Source organism: Amborella trichopoda, chromosome 4 (assembly GCF_054954075.1).
Source record: "Amborella trichopoda isolate Santa Cruz 75 chromosome 4, AtrichopodaSantaCruz75HAP2 v2.0, whole genome shotgun sequence".
Taxonomy (NCBI): Eukaryota; Viridiplantae; Streptophyta; class Magnoliopsida; order Amborellales; family Amborellaceae; genus Amborella; species Amborella trichopoda.
This window is the reverse complement of record NC_142339.1, coordinates 17,384,841-17,411,522: the sequence shown is the minus strand read 5'-3', so window position 1 is coordinate 17,411,522 and position 26,682 is coordinate 17,384,841. Positions and strand designations below refer to the sequence as shown.

Here is a 26,682-nt window from a genome sequence, read left to right as displayed (position 1 = left end):
AGTCACATGTTTCTCTTGATTGAACATTTGATTCCATTTTCCATGAATTTTCAGCCTTATACAGGCTTTTGCAGCTAATAATTGATTGAAATTTTGGTTTTCTTCTATAAATCAATCGATTTGAGATCAAAATGGCAATTAAATTCCATTTTTTGGCCGTTATTTAGGTATGCTTCAAAGTTTCATGAGAAATCCGCCAATCTAAAGATTTTGGCCTTTTTTTTTAGTTTTTCTCCATCAAAATGGAGGGATTTTGTTGATGACAGAGATATCAACACTACCGCACTCCTTATTTGATCGAAATCTAGAGATTTCACACTCGATTTTGAGATCCCGAATTTTTTTCCTCTATTTTCTTCCTCTTTTAAGATTTTTCAAACAGTATTTGACTGAAATTATTGATTGCATTCAATAAAAGAACATATTTGAGAACAAAAACTCAACGAAAATCGATTTTTCTTGCTCCTTTTTTTTGTGTTCTTCAATGATTCGGGAAAAATCCACCAAACTACAGATTGTGGCATCGTTTTTTATTTTTTCTCAATCAAAATGGGGGACTTTTGTAGAGGACAGAGATGTTCAAATGATTGAACTCCTGATTTCATCGATATCTGACATTTGGGGCTCGATTTTAGGGGTTTTGAGATATCAATTTTAGGGGTTTTTGAGAAACCGATTTTTCTAAAAAAAATTATTTTGCATATAAAATTATGTTTTACTATGAAATGAGAAGTGTTCTTCTATTTTGTTTAATAAAGATATGTTATTTTATAAAATTACATTTTTTGATAAAAAATATTTTTCGATGAATATGGCAAAAAAAATAGATTCTTCTATTTTTAATGTCATATTTTTTAACAAAAAAAAGCGCATGATAATGTTGCTCGATTTTTTTTTCTTGATATTTTTTTTTCTCAATCTTTTTAATGTTATATTACTTTTGCTCGCTATTTTGTTTTCTTGCTCAATTTTTTGCATGATAATGGTTTTTTATTTTGCTTAAGTGCGAGACGTAACAAAAAAGACATATGCATGTTGATTAAGGGATGGTAAATGAACTAAGAGTGTGTGAAGCTCCTGATCTCTACGATGTTAATATTATGAAGGTTGCAGTCACATAAAAATTCTTTTGACCTCTTTCTCTCTATAATTGTATACCTATAATCTCATATTCGAATAATATCATATATTGAAGTATTATAAAACTTGAAACTGGCGTGCATAAACATATGTGTGCTTATATTTTTCAGTAATAAGCATATGATTTTTTCAATTTGAAAGTTAAAAGTCAAAGCTTTTTCGTGTTACTCAGATTTTTCGTTGAGTGGACCCTGATAGTGAGACACAACAGTACCCTGACCTCCTTGATAGGAGGATGCCGTTATCTAATATTCGGCTTATCAACTATCCGTTGAAAAAAGTATTTTCTCGCTCTAAAGACAGTTTAGATAAACACTAATACATAATATTTTTTTAACAAATATTAAATTAAGAGAGAAAAATATAGCACATTTGAAGCTCCATGGCCACTCACACGTACCAACAGTTGTTGTGGCACCGACAATAGCAGTGGTAGTCGTGTTAGTAGTCGTGTTGGTACTAGTACAAGTACAAGATTTTTCAGAGGCTATGCCCTCACGTATGCATTTTCATGAAGTTTTTTAAGAGGAATTTCGGCGAGGTAGACTAAATGTAGTTTTATGGAAAGTGGATTTAGAGAGTCAGAATGCATAGGCCTACTATATTCATTTATGTGTTGGAGTATTAATTTGAAGTGGTCTCTCTGTCTCTCTCTCAAATACATCTTGTTCTCCTGTATTTGATTCTGGTTTTGCGTGCAGATGCATCCTAGTCTCATTCTAATTGTACAATAATTTTTATACTTATGCCTAATGATTCATACATTACATTGGGGCAAAAGTTCTCCGTAATACATATGTTTATTATTTGGTGAGTTTTTATGGGAAATATACTCATTTGGTGCTCCAAATTGGATCTCCAAATTTTGGTTTGAAAATTTCTCCTAAACCAGCTCCTTTGCTTTCTGGGTATAAGCATTGATTAAAACTATGTCAGTCACGTGTTAATGAAATAGAAAAGAAAATATATACAAAGAGACCATTTACGTTTGGTACATGAAAATCACAATTATTTTTGTCCATTAGATTTCAAATTTGGAGGTTGTAATGAGTGTCATTGACTACACTCAGAGTTCAAAAATAAATTTCTCTAATTTTGTGAACACCTCAAGCCTTCAAATTTGATATCTAGTGGCTATAGTATACAATATCGAAAAGAAAATTTCATCTAATTTATTTTCTTTTTTTTACTTGGATTGAGGGAGTTGGATTAAAATTTACATTTGGCAAATGGCGTGGTAGTGGAGGGTATTATTAGCCATTAATCAATAGAGTATTTTAGAGGAAGTTAGATGAAGTGATAGATTGCAGGTCCAATAATCACTAGATGAGTATTTTAGAAAAGTAATAGATTTTGAGTACATAATCACAGATTTGTAAGGACCGGCTAGATCATTCGTTGGTCTCTGTGCTATTGTAAGGCATGATTTTTTGTCATTCGGCTATAAGGTGTTAATTTCAAGGGGTTGTAAAAAGAGCTATTTATCTTTTGTACATCGAGACCACAATCATTCTTTGTTCCTTAAATTTATGCAAAATTGCATAGCAAACCCTAGAATACAAGTTGACGTAGTTGGTATTGAAGATAAGAAGAGACCAAGTCAAATTGGTCATCAAGTTCTTTTGGTGATAAGGCCTCTACGATTTACTTTTATCTCCAAGAATCATATTGTTTGATTGTCCTTTATATATATAAGTACTTATTGATCTAAACATTTATCCAAAAATCAGTGAAGATGTAGCTCGTTAAGGCTTTGGCTTCTTCTCTCCCACGTAAATGTTCTTTTCTTCTCTCCTATTCAAGTCTGTGCATGTATGCTTTCACGAATCTTAACATGGTATCAGAGCTATAGACTCCTTGGCTCAGATCGGTGCTCTGCATTAGAGACATTGAACTCAATGGTGACATTGCAATGGATCTAGGATACAAGGGGGCCAATGCTCTGGCGGATGCTGTCACCGGCATCATCCTCCAAGCCCATGATGCAGACACGAGCGCCATGGGCAGCGAAGTGGCGGGCTGTGGCGGCACCGATGCCATTGGCGGACTCTCGACATTCTCGTCAACAATGCGAGCATTGCTGGGCCCCCATATCGGGACATCCGTGATGCCCTCACCGATGACTTCCAGAGCGTCATTGAGGTCAACGTTCGGGGGCGTCTTCCGCTGCACCAAGCACGCAGACCGCGTCATGATCCCTCGCAACAAGGACTGCATGATCTCCATAGCAAGCACTGCTGCCATGCTTGGTGGCCTTGCGTCTCATGCGTACGCAGCCTCAAAGCATGCCGTCGTGGGCATAACCAAGAACGCCAACCTCAAGGGCTCCACATTGACTGTAGACGACATTGCGCAGGCGGCGGTGTATCTCGCGAGTGACTAGGCCAAGTATGTGAGTGGGCTCAATCTTGTGGTGGATGGTGGCTTCACAAGTGTGGCTAACTCTACGGGAATGTTCAGATGAAAATGGATGGTTAGAAGTGTTTTTATTTTCTTGACACATACTTCAAAGGCTGAAAATCTTGATCTCTCTCATGCAAATTGGATTTCATAGTTTTTTTACTTGATTAAAGCTTGAGAGCCATGGGGTTCGTTTGTTAAGGTAGCATGGGTGGTTCCCACCTCTTTCTTTTCATCCATCCACTTTCACTTCAAGAGTGGTTAGGGGATATATATAAAATATGGGCTCCGATTTGCTTAAAAAAAAAAAAAAAAAAGTATTTTGTCAGTTGGGTGTTTCTTCTCATCCACACGCAACTTGAGGGGGAAGTTGAGGGGGAAGTATAGGAAGTATAGGAAATATGGAGATGAGTAGAGTAGAAATAAAGTCAACATCTCTAATGTAACCGCTATGTACACAAGAACATTAGTTTTTTATGGTATTCATGCATTTTTATGGAGATGGTATTCTCCATTTTTATGGAGATGAGATTATGGAGATGAGATGAGTAGAGATAAAGTCAATATCTCTAATTTTTATAGAGACGAGATGAGTAGAATGTAACCCCTATGTGGACATGGACAAGAACATCAGTTATTGCCGCCGCGTATTTTTCAGTTGTCTCGTGCATTATTAGAGCCTCGCTATGTAGCAGAGGACTTCGTCACACCATTGTTGTAGTGACGGACTTCGTCACACAATTGTTGTAGTGACTTCGTCACACAATTGTTGTAGTGACTTCGTCACACAATTGTTGTAGTGACATCGTCACACCATTGTTGTAGTGACATTGTCACACCATTGTTGTAGTGACATTGTCAAGGTAACATCGTGAGGGCGGATTTTTCAAAGAGAAGTTTTCACCAATCAAATTTTTCAAGGAGAACTTTTCACCAATCTTCAGTGTTCGTTGCCACTTTATTTATCGTAGAGCTATATTTGTTACACAGTAGTGACATTTGATATCATCAGGGGGAGCACATTCATGATTAGCAGATTTTTTAAGGAGAGGTTTTCACCAATCTTCAGTGTTCGTTGCTACGTTGCTACTTTATTTTTTCCAATCTTTAGTGTTCGTTGCCAATCTTCAGTGTTCGTTGTTGTTCGTTGTTGTCATAGAGCCATCTTTGTTTGTGCGCGCACTTTTAATTGTGCCTTAGCCTTTGTAGCACGCCTTTGCCTTTGTAGCACTTTTAGTGAGTTGAGCTAGCTTCAAATCTCCGTCTTGAAGATAAGATATGAAGCTAAGAAGAGACCAAGTCAAAGTTACTTATTAGTCTTGAAGATAACAAGATAAGAAAAGACCAAGTCAAAAGTTATTTCTTAGTCTTGAAGATAGAAGAAGAGACTAAGTCAAAGTTACTTGTTAGTCTTGAAGATAATAAGAAGTTACTTGTTAGTCTCTTCCTGAAGATAATAAGAAGTTACTTGTTAGTCTCTTCCTGAAGATAATAAGAAGTTACTTGTTAGTCTTGTCGTCTTGAAGATAATAAGAAGTTACTTGTTGCAGAAGAAGAGACTAAGTCAAAGTTACTACTTTGAAGTTAGCTTTGAAGATAGAAAAAGAGTTACTTGTTAGTCTTCAAGAGCTAATAAAAAGTTACGTGTTAGTCTTGTCTTGAAGATAATAACAATTTACTTCTTAATCTTGAAGAAGAAGAGACTAAGTCAAAGTTACTTCTTAATCTTGAAGATAGAAGAAGAGACGAAGTCAAAGTTACTTGTTAGTTTGATGATAAGGCTCCTACGATTTACCTTCATCTCCAAGAATCATTTACTTCCATTTCTAAGAATCATACCATAATCATTTACCTCTATCTCTAATAATCATACCATATTTGTCTTATGTAATTACCTCTATCTCCAAGAATCATACCAATTTGTCTCCAATAATTGTGTATAAACATTTATCGAACATTTCTTCAAAAATTATCCAAAAATGAATGAATATGTAGCCCGTTGGGGCTTTGGATCCGTGGACGTAATTACTTCTATCTCCAAGAATCATATCATATTTGTCTCCAATAATTTTGTATAAACATTTATCGAATATTTATTAAAAAATTATCCAAAAATGAATGAATATGTAACCCGTTGGGGTTTTGGATCCGTGGACGTAAGGCTTCGACCTGAACCACGTAAACGTTACGTTCTCTAGGTCTTTGACTTGAACCACGTTTTCTCTAGGTCTTCGACCTAAACCACATAAATGTTATGTTATCTCTTCTTCTCTCTCTTTTCTTCTCTCCCCATTCAATGTCGACCTAAATCACGTTCTCTAGGTCGTCGACCTGAACCACATAAATGCTATGTTCTCTCTTCTTCTCTCTCTCGTCTTCTCTCCCCATTCAATGTCTGTGCATGTATGCTCTCATGAATCTTAACATTTGAGTATGTATATGTTGTATCATTATCAAAAAAAAAAAAAAAAAAACCCTAGAATACAATTCTTTGAGAAGAATATATTGTGTTCTTTTTGTTTTCGATGGTAAACTATTTCCATTAGAAATTGATCATGCATGTTTTGGAAGCACCAAAATATTTCGTACTCTTGCGAGTATAATAGCTATTAATGCTCCTTTTGGAAGCACCAAAACATTTCGTACTCTTGCGAGTATAATATCTATTTATGCCCCTTTTGGAAGCACCAAAACTATAATATCTATTTACTCCGTCGGGTAGGGTAAACCTAATCTAGGAGTACCTTTACCACCCTAATTTTTGGTGCTCGTAGACTATCTCAATATATATATATATATATATATATATATATATATATATATATATATATATATATATATATATATATATATATATATATATATTCTAAATGACATTCCCGATGTGCTTGAAAAATAATGTCTCAAGATTGAATAGAGACCATCCAATTCTTGGATGGTGAGATCTAAATGTTAGAGACCTCAAAATCTAAATTCTTGGAGTGTGAGATCTAAGTGTTAGAAAACTCAAAATCTATGCTTTTTATCTTTTGAAAATAGTAATCAGCACCTTAAACTTTGAGATAAGAAAAGTCCTGAATAATTCTTTTGTTCAAGGGTGCAAATGAATAGTATGTTACCTGAAGAGCAAACTATATGCGTTATAAAAATTAAGGACGGTTTACAAAGAGACTATTTATCTTTTGTATATGTATATAAATGACATAATCATTCCTACTCATTAGATATCAAATTGGATGCCCATTGCACACGTATTCAAATGATGAAGTAATGAAAAGTACAAACTTAGAACTACCTTCTCTTGGAGTGTCACACATTGCACACGTATTCAAATACTGAAGTAATGAAATGTACAAACTTAGAACTACCTTCTCTTGGAGTGTCACACATTGCACACGTATTCAAATACTGAAGTAATGAAAAGCACAAACTTAGAACTTTAATATTTATTTAAATAATTATTTATGAATAATATATTAATTGTTAACTAGTTATAAATAAGAATATACTTTTTCTTATCAATTTTAATTCTCTCCTAAAATCTCTCAAAGTATATAGATTTTCTCTTTCCAATTTTAAAATATCTAATAAATAAAATATCTTTCTCTATCCTAAAAAAGTAGGATTGCTTTTGTTCAAAAGTAGAAACATACCCTAAATGATACCAAATTCCTCTATTAGAAGGTTACATGCCCTACATCATCTCTAATGGTCAACTTTTTATTCTTGTGACACATGTCCATCCTTTAAGTTAATATAGATATAACTGTTTTATAACAAATGAAATGCCTAGAAAATAATAAATTGAACTTTCACGACTCTTTCAATAATATATGTGTTCTATTTTATGAGGCTCTTGCTATTGTCAAACTTAGATGCTTATAAGTGTGCATAATCCCTTTGAAATGAGAATCTTGTGACAAAACCAATGGTTTAAAAAACGGATCGGCGACCCGGATCGAGCTTCCAAAACACCGATCCGGATCGGTGAATCGGCGATCCGGATCAGGAATCGGGTGAATCGGTCAGAATAAAGCTTAAAACAAATCCGAAAAAATTATTAAAATTCATTATAAATATTATTTTTTAGGAATTCAATAAGAAATGAGGGTACTCCATTAAGAATTTTCATGTTTTTGAATGAATATGCGAACATTGATATGTTCTTTCCCTGCATGAACCGCCATTCAGCATTTAATTTACATCACACAAAAGGATAAACATATAATTATCATGGAATAAGTATATCAACATACATGGACTACAATAAAGCATAAAATTAGTAACATATGATCTAAAAATAAAATGATAGACGACGTTATTGTTCTTCTTGGTCACACTGGTGCCATTGATTGAATTCGTTTAACAATTCATTGATTCGATCTAAAAACGAATCATCGATATTAGCAGGCGTCTGACTATTCTCAAATCCCTGAGTGTTAGTGTTTTGTTGTGTTCCCAATCTAAAATCCCCGAAGATTGTCCATCCTTCATGCTCACCTGCACTGTCGTGCTCATCCCTACACTGTTGCTGTTGGGACTCGATATGTGAATAATATGGCTGGGATAGGGTGGCCTCAGAATCATCATCTCTCTCATTTTCTCTTTGAATAATATGGATTAAAAAAAAAATAACAAATTTTCAAAAAAATCAATCATGGATTAAAAAAAAAAAATCACAAATTTTCAAAACATTCTATCATGGATTACAAAAAAAAATTTGATCATGGATTAAAAAAAAAAAATCACAAATTTTCCAAAAATTCTATCATGGATTACAAAAAAAAATTCAATCATGGATTCAAAAAAAAAAATCACAAATTTTCAAAAAATTCAATCATGGTTTACAAAAAATTCGATCATGGATTACATAAAATTCGATCATGGATTACATAAAATTCGATCATGGATTACATAAAATTCGATCATGGATTACAAAAAAAAACAAACAAAAAAAAACAAAAAATTCAATCGTGGATTACAAAAAAAGAAAAAAACAATTCGATCATGGATTACAAAAAATTCAATCATGGATTACAAAAAACTCTATCATGGGTTACAAAAAAAGCAAAAAACAAAAAATTCAATCATGGATTACAAGAAAAAAAACAAACATTTCGATCATGGATTACAAAAAAAAAACAAACATTTCGATCATGTATTACAAAACATTCGATCATGGATTACAAAAAATTCTATCATGGGTTACAAAACAAAAAATTCGATCATGGATTACAAGAAAAAAAAACAAACATTTCGATCATGGATTACAAAAAATTCGATCATGGATTACAAAAAATTCTATCATGGGTTACAAAAAAACAAAAAATTCGATCATGGATTACAAAAAAACAAAAACAATTCGATCATGGATTACAAAAAAATCGATCAAGTATTACAAAAAAATCTATCATGGATTACAAAATACAAAAAAAAAAAAAAAAAAAAAAAAAAAAAAAAAAAAAAAAAAAAACATCCTTACGGGACTCGCCGATTCACTGTTCGGACTCTCCGATTCCGTACAGTGAATCGGCGAGTCACTATACAGAATCGTCCAGTTCTCTCTAGAACCGGACGATTCCCGTTTTTTTCGCCGATACGATCCACTCATTGCGATTTCTGAGTCGAACCGGGCGTGTCCGGTTCGACTCGGCGTTTTTTAAAACACTGGACAAAACCCTTTTAACATGACCTTCAACACGCTTATGCCATGAGTATCAACATCATTTTCGTCTTAATTGTTGTGTATAAAACTCCGCATTATCATACAATAGTATTTTAAATATGTGCCATATATTTCAAATATTAAAGCTTTGAGACATTGGAGTAGGCTGAGCAAGGCGTAAGTATTTAACATATTTCTTTAGATGATTCTAGAAATAAGTTATATATTTAGTTATTTTTCAATGCTTTAATTTAAACAATTATTGTGACTAATATGTGCTACCTTGTTTATCATTATGAAGATAAACAAACTTTATGAATTAATTATTAATCTTGATATAATAAAAGAAATATAATTTACGATATTCATAATTGTATATAAATATTATGATCTACAAAAAGGAATTATGAAATAAAAATAGAAAAAATTCTTATCGCATCAAGGATAGAGTGGTTGGGTTACAAACCTTGAAGCATGAAAGCACCATCATCGGGATGGATGGCAAGAATTGTGCCTCTGCCAAAAACTAAAAGGTTTAGTGTAAATATATATATATATATATTATTTGTAGCTTTTTTTTTTTTTTTTCGATTCATGATCACTCTGAATGAGACAATAAAGTTATTTGGATCTAAAATCCATCTTTAAGATAAATTTTGGTCGGGGAACATATACAAGCCAATACCTCAACTGACTTATCAAAACCATATCCCTAAAAATTATATATTTATTTAATATATTATATAAATCAATTTGATAAACCATATTCACTTTTCAATCATTTATATTCTTCATAATTATTTATTTTAATAATATTAAGAAATAACCATATTATAACATTAAAAAATTATTACGTTAAGTTATTATTACTGTACTAAAAATAAATGGGTGTGGTTTGTATAGAGCCTAGACTCTAAACAATCAAAGTAGATTCCACCTTCAAATAGTGTCAAGAAATGTGGTTTCATTGCTGGGAATCTTTGTGATAGCCTTAAAATATATTTTCATATCTAATTATAAATTTTAAAGCTTTAAAAAAAGTGTAGATTAAGTAGATCTATGAAAACTTGACAATATTGAAAATTGACGGTCAAAAAATGCATACAAGATGTACTATTTTCAAAACTTAAATCCATATTTTCTCATATCCATGCATCTTGATGTCGAGATGATCAATTTGAAGATATTTGGGCATCAAAACAACCTTTTCTAGTGAAATTTTTGAGGTGTGCTCTGATTTGATTGTTTAGGGCCTCGGCTCTATATAAACTTTTTCCATAATAAATTGATATTTATTTTAAATTGTTGTATTGCATTGTGTTATATTATAGGAAAAATTATGTTTGTACCATTTTATTTGATCATTATTATGGCGATGGTTAAAAAATATACGATATTTATAGGGAGGTACTTGTCTCCCTATTTTTCATTTTGTTTTCAAGTTTACCCTTGGACTGCCTTAAACCTTAAAAAATTGATGTCTAAATGCGGTCCACATTAGAAACATTGGACAGCCTTAAACCTTCAAAAATTGAAGTCCAAATGCGATCCGATGTTAGAAACATTGGACCAACTTATGCCTTACAAAACTTAGCCTAAAAAATTAGCCCTAAATGCGGTTCGATGTTAGAAACATGAGACAACCTTAAACCTTCTAAAAAATGAGGTCTAAATCCAATTCAATGTAAGAAACATCGAACAGCCTTAAAACTTTAAAAAAATGAAGTCTGTTGTTATTAGAAACATCGAATAGGGGAAATTTGTCAAAAAATAAATATTTTCGAGGGGGTCGTTCCTCCCGGCAATAAGGGCCTATTTTGGGGCCTTTTTGTTGTAACGGTTTAAAAAACCAGTACCTATGTAAATTTCCCTATATTATACTATATATAACATATTATATTGTGATATTATTAAATGATAAATATTATACTATAAAAATAGTAAATTATCAATATATTATTACCATATAATGCTTCTTTTAATTGTATATTATTATGATTGTTATGTACAATGTCTTATAATTATTCTAGTAATTATATTACTATATGGTTATTATATTATACTAATTATTATGATTAATATTTAGGGTGTAGTTGGCATACAGATGCATCTGTAGCTATAGAGGTAAGGTGAACTTTCAAATTTTATCATGGTATATAATTCTAATTATAAAATTTTAAATTTAAAAATGGTTAAAATCAAGTAGATATATAAACATATGAAAATCTTGAAAATAGACGGTGTAGATAATATGTTGTTAAATGCACTATTTATGAGACTTAAAATCTTTTTATTTTCCATGGTCATACATATTGATGTCGAGATGATCAATCAAAGGGCGTTTCAACATTAAAACCATCTTTTTCGATGGATTTTTGAGGTGCAGCCGTAGCGGTAGAGGTAAAGTTGCATCATTGTATAAACTATTTCCTAATATTTATGGTATATTTCTGATTTTATTATTAATATTAAAAAATAATCACATACATTTTATATTTTACATTCAAATCCCACTTTCTTTTCCTGCCAAGTTGTTCAAGTTATACTTTTTGGTAGTACATATTGTATTATGATTTTATGTACTTTTATAAACATCGCATTAAGTCCAAATTATGGGAACTCAACTTTCTCACCATCCCACATTTGTACAAGAGACCAAAAAAATATTTTTTAAATAAAAAATGACAAAAATACCTCTACTTTTTTGAATTTTTTTAGAGTATGTTTCTTTAAAAAAAAAATTAATTGTAAAGGAATTATAAGAAATATACTTTAATTTTCGCCAAATTGGAAAAAAATATCAACTTTCATAAACCTCATCTACATCCTTTTTTGACATTGTTTTTACCAAAATAGCCTTCATAGTAGTCGTATTATTTTACAACCTTAGTATTACGGTACTTTAAGTACCATAACGACTACCCCATTTTATATGTTATTTTAAATGGCATGATAATTTCAAGTATTTTAAATGCTAAAACTGAAAAAAAAAAAAGCTATGGACTAAGTTTATGAAAGTTGAATTTTTTTTTTCTAATTTGTCAAAACTTAAAATAGATTTCTAATAATTTCCCTTGTTGTAATTATAATAAATAATAATAAAATAAATAGATCACATGCGCAACAAAATTCATGAGAGAGACTTGAATTAATTAATATAAAATACCAAACTACAATATACATGGAACTTATTTCAGTTTTCTCAGGCAACGGACCACACAACGTACCCCTATCTCTACCATAGTTAGCAAGTCGCCGATTTAATCGCGACGTTTAAAAAAAAAACCGCTTTTTTTTGGAAAAGGGATTGAATTTGCGACTTTTTTAATAGATCGGTAAAAATACACGATCTTTTCAGGTTTGAAAAAATCGTTTAAAAAATCTTTCCTATTCATATACTCTGATTTTTTTTTTGAAAGTTCAATATCTTTTTCCTGTATTATGAAATTTCTATTTGTATATTTATTTCTATTCTCCCGACACTTTCTCTAGTTCTCTGCTATGGATATGGTGCGTATTTTTTTAGGTGGTTATAGGTAGACCATAGTTAACAAGTATGGGGTAGACAATTTTTTTTTAGAAAGATGAAAAATGAATTCACCTACCCAATACTTATCTTGACGAATAGAATAGATAATCATCTTATGATTTAAAGATATATCACATTAAATATTTGAAATTTATATTTATAGGGAGGATATTTTTATACTAAGTGATATATATAGAGTGAAAGCATTACTCCTCACTACTATTATTTTTTTCTATATTGAGTGATATATATATATACATATATATATATAGAGTTTAAAATTTCTAATATTTTAAATATATCCGATTTTTTGACTCCGATTTTTTGAGCCTAATCCAATATATTCGTGATCTCTTTACATGAAGTATTTTTAGGGATCCATATTTTTTACCCGATTCTTTTATCTAACTTTTTAAAATAAAAATGACTAGTTTCCGATTTCATGGTGAGCCAATTTATTGATAATCCCCGACTTAGTAACTATGCTCTCTGCCAAGGTCGTGCCTCTTTCACCATGCTCTACATTCCTCACTCTAATGCCTCATTATAACCAAGGATGTACCACCCCATATATATATATATATATATATATATATATATATATATAGAGAGAGAGAGGGGGGAGAGGGGGGGGAGGGAAATGGGATTAGCCTACTAGCTCATATGAACATATGAGCCCAGATTGAATCTGGGCCGATCTAACAATCACCAATGTCCGGTGGTACTTGAATTTTTTTTTTTTTTTTACAGATCCAAATCACTTGAAATTTTATGGGGGCAAACTTTCTATGCTTTCCCTACAGCATAGAAGTTCTATCCTCCCCCTTATCCAACCGTCCATTCTGAATGGATGGCTAAGATTGCCCCAATCACAACATCACGTCTTTACACTACTTGTTTTTTATTTTCTTTGCTATAAACTATTTTGACACTAAATTTTGGATGTACATTCCTCTATTAAACTCGCACTAGTGAAAAAAAAAAAAAAAATTTCAATAAAATAAAATGATCAAAATACCCCTGAATGTTTCAAGGTGTATTTTGGTCATTATATTTTATCAAAAAATTATTTCCAATATTTTTTATAGATGTGCCGCCCCAATGAGAAGATGACAAGTACCAAATTTCATATTCATACAATTTGTATAAGAAAAAACTAAAAATAAAATACTTTGAAACGTCAGATCTAAGATCAAACGGTGAGTGGCTCTCTCGATCAAAATTGGACGGCTGGATGGTAAGGGAAGGATAGAACTTCTATGTTGTAGGGGAAGCATAGAAACCTTTCCCTAGATATATATATATGGGAAAAGATGGGATTAACCCATGAGCTCATATGAACATATGAGCCCAACGTCCCAGATTGAATTTGGGTCGATCTGAATGTTTGAATTTTTTTGTTTTTTTAAACAAATCCAAAGCATTTGAAATTTTAAGACGTGTGTTTATCAAAAATAGGTAAATTTTCAAAAAATATCAAAAAAATATTTTACATGAAATAAATTGATCAAACTACCCCCGAAATGTTTCAGAAGGTATTTTGGTTATTTTACTTTTTACAAATAAATTTTTTTATATTTTTATTAGGTGCATCTTGATAAGAAGAACACACGACTAAAATTTCAAGTGATTTGGATTTGTAGAAAAATAAAATAAAATTCAAGTACTATCAGACATCCATGATCGTCAGATCGACCCAGATTCAATAATGGCAGTTGGGCTCATATGAGCTAGTGGTCTAATCTCGTCTTTTCATATATATATATATATATATATATATATATATATATATATATATATATATATATATATATATATATATATATATGGGTGCAGTTGGCATACAGATGCATCCGTATGTGTATTTATCATGTTATACAATTTTGATGTAAAATGTTCTTAAGAGTATCTCAAAATCTATTTTTATATCTAATTATAAACTTTTAAATTTCAAAAATAGTTAAAATCAAATAGATCTATAAACATATGAAAATCTTGAAAATGGACGGTGTAAATAATATGTTGTGGAATGCACTACTTCTGAGACAAAATACTTTTATTTTTCATTGTCATACATCTCGATGCCGAGATGATCAATCAAAGGGTTTTTCAACATTAAAACCACCTTTTTCAATGAATTTTTGAGGTTCATCCATAATTCTACATTATAAGGTTGCATCCTTATATAAACTCTTTCATATATATATATATATATATATATATATATATATATATATATATATATATATATATATATATATATGTGTGTGTGTGTGTGTGTGTGTGTGTGTGTGTGTGTGTGTGTGTGTGCCATTAAATTTGGAACAGATTTCTAGAAAAATTATCACATGGGTGTGGGACTTAACTTTTCTAGAGATTTATGCCAAATTTAATGGTGATCTTTTGGGTTCCTACACACATAGGTGTGGGAGGGTCTCATAGGATCATTACTCATATATATATATATATATATATATATATATATATATATATATATATATATATATATATATATATATATATATATATATATATATATATATAATGGATTATCTCTGCCCGTGAGCAGATAGCTGTAGTGTCAGCCAATAGCCCAAATTAAGTTTGGGCCGATCTAATGGTCACAACCTCATTTCATATTTGAATTTTTTTTTTTTTTTCCTACAAATCCAAATCACTTGAAATTTTAGGTGTTCATTATTCTTATCAAGGCACACCTAATAAAAATATTAAAAAATAATTTGTAAATATAAATTGATCAAAATACTTCAAAAAGTTTTCAGGTTTAGTTTGATCAATTTATATTTTACTAGTTATTTTTTATATATTTTTATTAGATTCTCGTATTTTTGAATAATAGATGCTCAAAATTTCAATTGATTGGATTTTTATAAAAAACAAATGAAAATCAAATACGAAATGAGGTCGTGACAATTGGATCGGGTCCAAATTCAATCTGGGATGTTGGTTGACACAGTAGATGTCAGTCCGTTAGTAATATTTGCAATATTGCTGAATTGTTTATCTATTCTAAGTTATTTCTTTTGATGTGTCTCACTTTATAAATAAATCTTTGATCTAATGAAATCCTAACTGCATTTTTTGGTTGGAGCTCTACAAAATAGCATTTTGGTTCTCATTTCATTGAATGTGAAGACACATTTTCTTATGAAATTATTTAATCGAATTTCAACTAATAAAAAATATTATAATATGACTATTCATTAGGTAATTAAAAAAATTATAACCTTGAGTAAGTATTATACATTAAATATTAACATTATTACTAATAACATTTGCATTAATTCGGATAATAAAGGTGCTTTTGCAAATTTCTTCATAAATATGCATTTTGCATTCATTATGGATTTTTCAACTATTCAAATAAGCTATGTTTTTAGGTAATTATAAAAATATATATTATTGAGTTAGTACTATATATTAAATATGTGCATTATTTCAGATAACATTTGTATGTTATGTTATTTCAGATTCGGATTTTTATTTTTGAATACTGATTCCATTGACACGATTCATGGATCTAATGTTAAAACTGAATTTTGGGTAATATTTGCAATATTACATCATTTTTTATCTATTGTCAGTTATATAGTACATATTACATTTTTTTTTTCATTTTGTTTTCGTATTTTTAGTTTTTTCATTTTTGCATCTTCTGATATCCACAATGAAATTGGAACACACCATAGTACTATTTTTATTTTTTCTTATTTTTTTATTTTTAAAATTTTTAAATAGACCTTTTCTTAAGGACTTATTTTATACTATTGAATAAAAATTATATTTGATAACATAAATAAAATATATCAATAAGCAATAATAAGAATTATTTAATAGGCAACATAATATTATATATAGAAGAATTAAGAAAAAAATTATTCTATTTAATATTTAATGAATTATATTTCACAATAGAAATGATTAAAGATTATTAATACCATAAGTGTAAGGGTTTAAGAATTTTCTTTTTGAAATTTGGTATTGGCCAATGTATATAGGTTCATATCATTTTATATATATATATATATATATATATATATATATATATATATATATATATATATATATATATATATATATATATATAAAACAAGGCTAATGCTTTCGAAGTATCCCTTAATACTTAATATATACCTGTATGCCCATGTGCGTACCACTACAGTAAACGTCCAACGGTCCAGATCGAATCTGGGCCGATCTGATAGTCACGGTTGTTTGATAGTATTTTAATTTTAATTTTTTTTTCTACAAAATTCAAATTACTTGAAATTTTAGGTGTGTGTTCTTCTCATCAACGCGTACCTAATAAAAATATAAAAATAATAATTCGCTAAAAACAAATTGATTGAAATGCCCCTAAAACTTTTTGGGGTATTTTGGTCAATGTTTTTCATATAAAATATTTTTTTTGATATTTTTTATAGATTCACCTAGTTTTGAAGAACACACGTCTAAAATTTTAAATAATTTAGGTTTATAAAAAAATAATTAAAATTAAAAAAGTATCGGACAACCATGATCGTTAGATCGGCCCAGATTTGATCTGGGCCGTTAGGATCCAGTGTCATTCTGAAGAAGATAAACAAATAATAAAAAAATTACGGAAACATATAGAATAAAAGCATTTAGCTTTTGTACAAGGTCGTCACAATTAATCTTGACCATTGGATGTAGAATTTATTGGCTGCATTTAATCCATTAACCAAGCTCAAACTTTAAAAGAAATTTTTGTGACGCATCCAAACTATCAAATTTTACATCAGAAGCTTGTAAGTAATTGTGACCACCTATATCAAAAGTAAATAGCCTCATTGTATTCAATCCCAAAAATTATTCTTGTGTCTTTATTATTGGGAAATTATCAGAAATATACTTTTATTTTCGTCTAACTGAAAAAAAACTCCAAAATAGTCTTCACGGTAGTCGTATTACTGTTAAACTATTACAATACTTTAAGTATTGTAATGCTTTTGAATAATTTCTTTTAGGTACTTTAAGTATCGTAATGGAATAATTTCTAATAAACATAATGATCTTGGTCAAAAAAAAAGTATCGTAATGACTAAAAAGTTCACACATATTATCCGTAATCGTTGCTGTTAGCACAGCAACAAGTTACAGATGAGTAAAGAGCAGAAGGTGGGTTCTCTCTATTGTTTGTTACCTTGGATGAAGAAGATAGAAGAGACTTCTGAAATTCTAAACAAAAACGAAGGTGAAGGAAAAGTTTCAATTGGGTTTTGTTCTCTATCTTCTGCCAAAACGTACTACTAGAAACTACCATAGATTCTCTCATCTTTAAGTCCTCCAGAGTAATTCCAATTGGGTTTTCTGCTCCATTATCGCAATCTTTGGAATATTGGATGTTCTCTATCTTCTTCCAAAACGTACTACTAGAAACTACCATAGATTCTCTCATCTTTAAGTCCTCCGGAGTAATTCCAATTGGGTTTTCTTCTCCATTATCGCAATCTTTGGAAAATTGGATGGTTAAGGATCATGAGAAGCAAAAGTGGAACTAATTCATATTGAATAAAGTGACCAAAATTTCAGCTTTTGGGCTTGGAAAATGGCAGAGTGGATGAAATCTTTTTTTCATATTGAATGCAGTGGCCAAAATTCCAGCTCTGATGCTTGGAACATGGGAGAGTAGAGGAGATCTTTGTATAGAAGCTGGTCAGACAACTTTAAAAGTTGGATATTGCCATTTCAATTTTGCTCAATTCTACCGCAATGAAACTGAAGTTGGCAAGCGTGGGCAATCCCCGAAGAAAATGGACGTTTATTGCACAACTAATGCTCATCAAAGGATGGAGAATTCAGTCAACTAATGCTCATTAGGGTAATCGAAAAATGGTAAATTCCGTTAGAGGTTGTTTGAAGAATATCAGAACTTTAAATTTGGATTTGTATTTGGTTAATTTGCCTGAAAGTTCAACAATACGGTATTAAAAGTTCCGTATAACCTTAAACACAAATAAAATTCCAAATATTACGGTACTTAATATTATAAAATGCCCTAAATATTAGGGTACATAACGTAAGGTAATGTTAATATGAATACCGTGAAGATTATTTTGGTAAAAGACATATTTAAAAAAAAAAAAAGTGTAAAAAATTTAGGTTTTTTTTTTCAATTAACCTAAAATTAAAATATATTTTTGATAATTCTTTTTATTATTCAAAAAATAAATAAATAAATATTTGGTCAAAGTTGGTATGCTTCACGCTGGTCCTAACTAAAGATCCCTCAACTGACAAGTTGGGGCACTGGTTCCTATCCAAAATTCACTTATTAGAATAATACGATAATTTATTTATTTTTTTGAGAAGTTAGCTTAATAAATTCTTAGGTTCCAATTTTCTACATAAGAAATAATTGTGAGGGCTATTTACCATCCTATTGGTTCTTTCATCTCTTGATAAATCATACATCTCATTCATCTGTCTACATTTCGTTTTTTAAAAAATTACAGCTTTTTCATCTCTCTATTTTTCGTTTTTTGAAAATTATATCTCATTCATCTTTCTACATTTCGTTTTTTTGAAAATTTTAGCTTCGCAAAAAACAACCATCTAAAGCGGCGGAAGATAACATTCTGATAGAAAAAATAGCAATGAAGGTTATTTTGATAAGAGAAATAGAAATGGAGACCTAAAATTTGAGAAGATAATTTATTCATGAAAAATGGCTTGAAATCGTTAGCAGTCTTTTTGTATTTTTTCATACAAGAAGTGGTTGAACACATTGGGGTGGTTTAACACATTGGGGCGTAATCACCTGTAATCACCAATAAACCTAGATCGTGCCAAGATCAAAGAGAAACGAGCCGCTATCAACGAGTTTCACATCTCCTAGACATTTCCTAGAAATGATTGAACACATTTGGGCGTAATCAAGATCCAAACCTGTATGGGGACAAGATCGAAGCTACCTAGATCGTGCCAAGATCAAAGAGAAACGAGCCGCTATCAACGAGTTTCACATCTCCTAGACATTTCCTAGAAATGATTGAACACATTTGGGCGTAATCAAGATCCAAACCTGTATGGGGACAAGATCGAAGCTAAACGAGACAGTGTCAATAAGGAGTTAGAATTCCCCTGACTTGAACAATATTTGAGATAACCAATAACCTATTCTACCTTAGCTTGAAGGCGGATATGCATGAGTTCATACGAAGAGCATGCTGGCAGATATCCATGGAGGTCATGCGAAGAGCATGCCCAGATTGTAAAAAAAAAAACTGAAAGTCGACCTTCTTGCTTAGTTGCTCTACCAGGAGCTCTTCTTGTATGAATCTTGATTTTCTTGAATGTTGTTCTGCAATTCTGTTTTATGTTGTGACCTTATGTTGATTCAGTGGTCCGGCATGGCCTTCTGTGGTTTATTAACCTAACTATGTTACCAGTACCTATGCATGTACATCAACGAGATGCTACCAGTACTTATGCATGTACATCAACGAGATGCAAAACCACGTTACTGAAAAGGTGGTCTGATGTTTCGGACTATATTTAAACGTCATTTTTTACGGTTTAAGGCAGTCTGATGTTATCGACATCGGACCGACTAAAAGTGTTTTGGTCTCATTTTTTAACATCCGACCACCTTATAAATTTGGCGTTTGATGTATTCGACATTGAACTGGCCTATAATATCATTTAAAAAAAGAAAAAAAAAAATTTAATATACTGTTAGATGTTTAAAATATCGAATCGGAAACAAACCTGAAAAAAAATAAAAAAACGGAATGGGGGACAAGGATCTCCCCCATAAATATCGCATTTTTTTAGACCATCGTGTAATAATGGTTAAATAAAACTGCACGCATGTAATTTTCCCAAGGGATTACCATTCAGCTCTCCACTTTCTTTTCTATGGGATTTCCCGATAGAAAAACAAATGCTTTTAATTTTGGCATTTGATTTTGAGGGAGTCAGGTTGGTGGGGGTGCACATCAGGATTTCTACTACGAACATAAGAACGGAAAATGACGCAGTCAAGTTCAGATTTTTCGAGAATAAATCAACAAGAAGAAGGCACAATCGTGCCGATCCAAGTCGTCCGAGATGAAAGAACAGAAAAAACACAAAGTATAAGGAGGATCTCCCTCTCTCCAACACGCCCTTATTTTTCTGTTCATTCAATGTAGAAACAAAAAACAATCGTTACATGCCTCATCATTTTTATTACTATCTTTATAAAACCTAAAGAACTTCCTCCTTCCAAAAAAATAATAAAGAAAATATAGGGTTTGATAGAGAGAGAAATACAAAAATAAAAATTAATGGTAATTTGTTATCTCATCTTCCGATCCCATCCTGGTCTCTCTAAATAATTCAACGCTATTATTTCAACTGCATCATAATATCACGTTCACTTACCATTTTATTTCACCATTATACTAAAAAGGCCTAAAAATATGAGGTATTTATGTAGAAGAACTACCACCTAAATTTTTTATTTATTTTCAAACTTTGTCCTTGGTCGGATGTTTAAAACATCGGATCATTTCTTAATTTTCTTTTTTGTCATTTCATAAGGTGGTCCAATGTCAAAAAAATCGAAATAACTAATTTGCAGAGCGGTCTAATGTTTGAAACATCTAAGCAAAATATAATTTCAAGCAGTTCGATGTTTCAAACTTCAGAACGTCTAATTGAATCTAATAGTAGTGGTCTGGTCAAATTTGGAGTTCTCTAGATTGTCCCATCTGCAATGCGTACATGCCCCTTTTCAGTTTACACGAACTACCTAACATGGAAATCTGGTTTCGTTATGCAACTATTTAACATACCTATCTTGGGAATTGAGAGTATTTGGCTTCTAAAAATAAGTATTCAAAATAAGTATTCGGGATCCAAAGAATTTTAGGTTTTTTTATAATATTCGGTTTCCTAAATTTCGTATGTATCATAATATTGGATATTTGGGATTATTCAATTTCCTAAATGGAATATTCAAGGAATAAAGAATATCCTAGAATATACTACACTGGACCATGATTTGGGCATGACTATGGTTTGATGTGCCTTATGGTTGTATTGGGATAGTTGTTAGTGTGTATTTTTTACGCACTAATTTCTCGGCACGAATAATAAAGGAGGTGGTTGCAACTCAAACCTATAGGTATCAATCACGCCTATGGACTACGGAAGCCCCGTACACCAATCGACCTAATTTTCAAGAGCAGTGATAGTAGTATTTTTTTCGGCCCCAAATCAAGCATACGAGTCTCCTATGATGATCTAAGGATTCCCACCAAGTTTCGTCAAATTTGGGCGCGACTGAAACAAACAGGTACCAAATTAGTTTTTGGCCTAAGTTCCTAGCATGTTACGGTGCACCATAGCTAGAATTCCACTCTAGAGAATTCCACCTTTCTAGGTCGTACTTTCTAAAGGTGGAAAAAAATGATCACAATGACCTTCCCTTCGATTTGTGATGAAAATGAAGATCAAAGATACGACAAGGCATGCTACGTCGAAGATCAAAAATGATAAGCTTATGGGTTTGACCGGATTTTGGGTTCATCATCAAAAGTTCGATTCAAGCCTAATAATACATATCAAATTCATAACCTCAAGATGATCAAGCATTGGATTGCTCGGAATGTTGCCGAAAAATACCAAAAGAAGGCCCGAACCATAGGGAATGCAAGAGGCCATTTTTAGGGATGGTCTTGTCCATTACGTAAAAGTTTGGAGGGGAAAAAATGTCATTTTGGGAAAAAAATGAAAATCCCTCTCTAATTATTGTAGTTCTATTTTTTAACAATTTGTTCTAGTTTTGAGCATCCACCCATATTTGAGATGACTCCTATATAAGTTATTTACTTCATTTTGTTACCCTAAGTGAGAAATATGGAAGAAAGAGATAATGAGAAAGCTTTTTTTCGTACGTTTGTGCCTGTATTCTCTTCAATAAAGAGGAGAGAGAATACTTTTGCTTAGAGGGAGATACCCTTGAACACCACACTTCCAAACCCTACACTCCCAAACGCCACACTTGCAAAACCCCCACTTCCTTACACCTTATCCATCCTACACCCTAGTCCATACCCATCCATACTCCTTACTCCCTACACTTTATACCTTATCCTACACCCTACTCCACACCCATCCATACTCCATATTTCCTACCTAGTTTATTCACCCTAAACCCATCAACCATACACCATAGCTCATCTAGGTTTACCTTCAACCCATACACCATAGCACTACACCCTAGCCTTCTCTATACTATACCAAGGCACGAGTTACACTCAAGGATCTCACAAGGACATTGGGACCACATTTAGCCACTAGGATCAAGCCATCGGTTCAACCTTAGCTACCCGATTACTTTCTCTCTCCTCTCTCTCTTCTTCTCTCTTCCTCCCTCTACTTTTATCTTTCTCTCTCTTCTTCTCTCTCTTTCTCTCTCTTTCTCTCTCTTCTCCTTTCCTCCCCCTTCTCCCCCTTTTTCCTCTCTCTCTCTCTTGCTCCTCACCCTAAGAGGCAGGCGACTAGACTGCCCACCTCTGCCCTTTCTCTCTCCTCCCTTCAAAGGCAGTCACCTCGCTGTTTCCTTCCTCTCTCTCACCTTTTCTACCCTTTCTCTCTCCTCTCCAGAGAGCCAGGGGCCTCAGCCACCTTGCTCACCCCTTCCTCTTTCACTCTTTCTCTCCCTCTCTCTCCTCCTTAAGAGCCAGGTGGCTAGGTCACCCAGCTCTCTACCTCCTCCCTCTCTCTCTCTCTCTCTCCCTCTCCTTGAGAGGGAGGCAGCTGGGCTGCCCCTCCCTTCTCTCTCTCTCCCTCTTTAGAGGGAGGCAGGTGGGCCGCCCCTCCCTTCTCTCCTTTATCTCTTTATCTCTCTCTCTCCCCTTGAGAGAAAGACAATTGGGCCATCGGCTCTCCTCTCCTGCATTCCCTCACTCTCTCACCTCTCTTCACCTACACTCTCACTCACCCTCACCTCATCTTACTTTATTTCACTCTCGCCGTCTCTGTTCGTTACTTTGATCACTCCCAAGGAGGCTCTTCGAGGGAGTATTTTGATGGGCTTGTCCCGCAACTCCATGTCCTTTGAATCCTCCGAGGTCCCGAGGCCTAGCAGTGGCTCGGACTTTTCTGATATATTCCAGCAATATCTCTTAGGGCAGTAAAGCGGGGAGGCTGCTGGATCAGTTAGTGATCCCTCCCACCCCTTTCCCTTCCTCCTTACTATCACTTGTCTTCTCCCTCTTCTCTTTTCTCTCACGTCATCTCTTTTTACATTAACTTTTGAATCATCCCTTAGAAGACTCTTCAGAGGCGTATTTTGACAGGATCGTCTCGCAACCTCACGCACTCTTGAATCGTTCAAATTACTCAAGCTTCGCGCCTGGTACCTTTTCTAGATAGCACCGGTAATACCTCCTGGGATACTTTTTGCTAGGAATTTAGATTCCAGAAATAAAGTTAAATTTCGAGGGGTGGGGGGTGGGGTGTCTACATTTGTTCCTCTTTAGAACTCCTTGTCCTTCAAGAGACAGGAGAGTGGCAAAGAGATAGGCAACCAAGATTGAATGAAAACCTAGAAGACTTAGAATTGCAATGCTCAGAGGATGGTCGTTCCATCAGGTCCACCAATACATAGACTGCAAACTTATCTCAGTTACCTACCTAGGAATTTATGCATTTAAGGTTTATGGGCAGAGCATTCTCTGGAGCACTCTCAGGCAGTGTATGTCAAGATTGCTCTCCTGGTTCCATCATGTTACCAATATTATGTCTTTGAAATTAATTGAATGAAAATGAAATGAATATAAATTTAGCTTTATTTCAAATATTCATTTCCTTTGCAATTTAGGCTTTCTATAGGCTCAAAAGGTTTGAACGTTTTGAAGGTTTAGGGAGTTGGCTCGACTGTCTAAGATTTCTACTTTTTGGGGTTCTTGAGGGCCTAAAAGGTTTTCTTAGGATTCTCTTCCCCTTTGAACTTTCGATTCATTGGATCATGCAATCTCTTAGATCTCAGACTGGACTATGGATGATAGGATGGTGTCATCATTTCTTGAGTTGATCCAACTCCTTCGTTTTCAAAATTATTAATGCAGATTTTTAAAAATAGGGGGAAGTTCGAGACTACATATTGATGTTGAGTTTCAATTTGAACTAAAAAAATTAAAGTTTTTGAAAGCAACAAACAAATACATGGAAAGAATACAAACGAAGACAACTCCTACTTTTGGAGTTTGAAAAATGAAATTAAGAATAAAAAATTTAAAAATAGAAATAAAAAATATTAAGAATTAAAAATTAGAAATTAAGAAATTAGAAATTAATAAACTAAAATTAAGAAGTAGAAATTAAGAAATCGAAAAGATCATTTTGAAAAGAGCGAGATTTTATATAGATATATATATATAATTTTTCTTTTTCAGTGGGTTTAAACCTTTGTTCTAGGATTCCACCATAACCTAGTTCTAAAGCATCGGTTTCAATGATTTTGAAAGCTTTTCGATAGGCAATTACTAAACAAGGTAATTGTTTGGCTTTTGCTTTAATCCGTCTAACTGCGAGAGTATGTTGTTCCCCCCCAATCTGGCGGATACTTTCTAAGTCTTTGGAAAACGGGTCTACAATCAACCGCCATATTTTTATAATAATCCGCAATAGAATTTAGGAATCCCAAAAATCTTTGTAACTGATGTTTCTCTTTAATTTCACTAGGGAATTTGTCAGTAAATTGCAGAACCCTATCAATATGAGTTATAGTTCCTTGGGAAACATTATGTCCCAAAAATCTAATATTAGCATGGAAAAGTTTAATCTTTCTGACTGAAACTACCAATCCTGCTTGCACAATTATTTTATGAAAAATATGCAAATGTTTCCAATGCTACTCTATAGATTCAGAGAATATAAGTACATCATCAATATAAACAATTGTAAAAGTAATATATGGATTAAATATTTTATTCATAATGTTCTGAAATTCAGATAGAGCATTCTTAAGTCCAAATGGCATGACATTCCATTCATAATGCCCAAAAGGTACTGTAAATGCAGTTTTGTATCTATTTCAACGATTTGTATCTGTCAATAACCTGATTTCATATCAAATTTTGATAATATAGTTGCCTTAAACAATCTATTGAGTAAATCCCTTTTGTTAGAGATAATGAATCCACCTTAAAGTTTTATTTAATGGTTTATAATTGATTACTAATCTAGGAATTCCTCTTTTTATTTCAACCGTTTTCTCTACATATAAGGCTGGACAGCTCCTTGGGGAGTATGATTTTCTTATAAGTTTCTTATCTAATAAATCTTGTATCTCTTTTTTACTAATCTCCAATAATCTACTATTCGTCTGAATAGGTCTCTAGACTTTGTTGGAATTAGTCTATCATTAAATCCTGGTTCGTAAGGTAATTCTACCATATGTTGTTTTCTGTTCCATAATTCATTAGGGATTTCTGCACAAACCTCTTTTTCTAGTTTTTTCTTGAAATATTTTTATTTTGTTTTGAATACTCTGGGATTTTAGTATTTTCTCAATTGTTTTATAATTTTTCTCTTCTTTTAAAGAGAATAGAAATTCCTTTTTTTTTTTAAATTGATTTTGAACCTGATTGATCTCCTTAATTTTTGGTTTATCAATAAATTCAAACTTTACTTTATGACCATCAATTTCAGATTCTATACATGTGTGATCTAATAGTTTTATTGGATACGATAGGTTAAAAATGGGTGTTCCAAGTATAACAGCTTGTGATAGTCCTTTTATCATTATGAACGGTAATATAAAACAAGGTCCATTATTGCAAACAGCTGCATCAGAAAGTTTATAACTAATCATCATTCTTTTACCATTAACAATATTTAATATTTGTGTGGTTTTGTCAAAATATTTAGAAGGGATATGGCCTTCATTAATATAATTTAAATCTGCGCC

The 26,682-nt window shown here is 32.3% G+C and overlaps 1 pseudogene across 1 annotated transcript; it reads left to right on the top strand.

Moving 5' to 3' along the window:
- Nucleotides 1-2,477: 2,477 nt before the first annotated feature.
- Nucleotides 2,478-3,604, top strand: LOC148782328 ((+)-borneol dehydrogenase 2-like; annotated as a pseudogene). The gene has a single exon (XR_016053974.1). The product of XR_016053974.1 is annotated as a (+)-borneol dehydrogenase 2-like (transcript).
- Nucleotides 3,605-26,682: the final 23,078 nt, after the last annotated feature.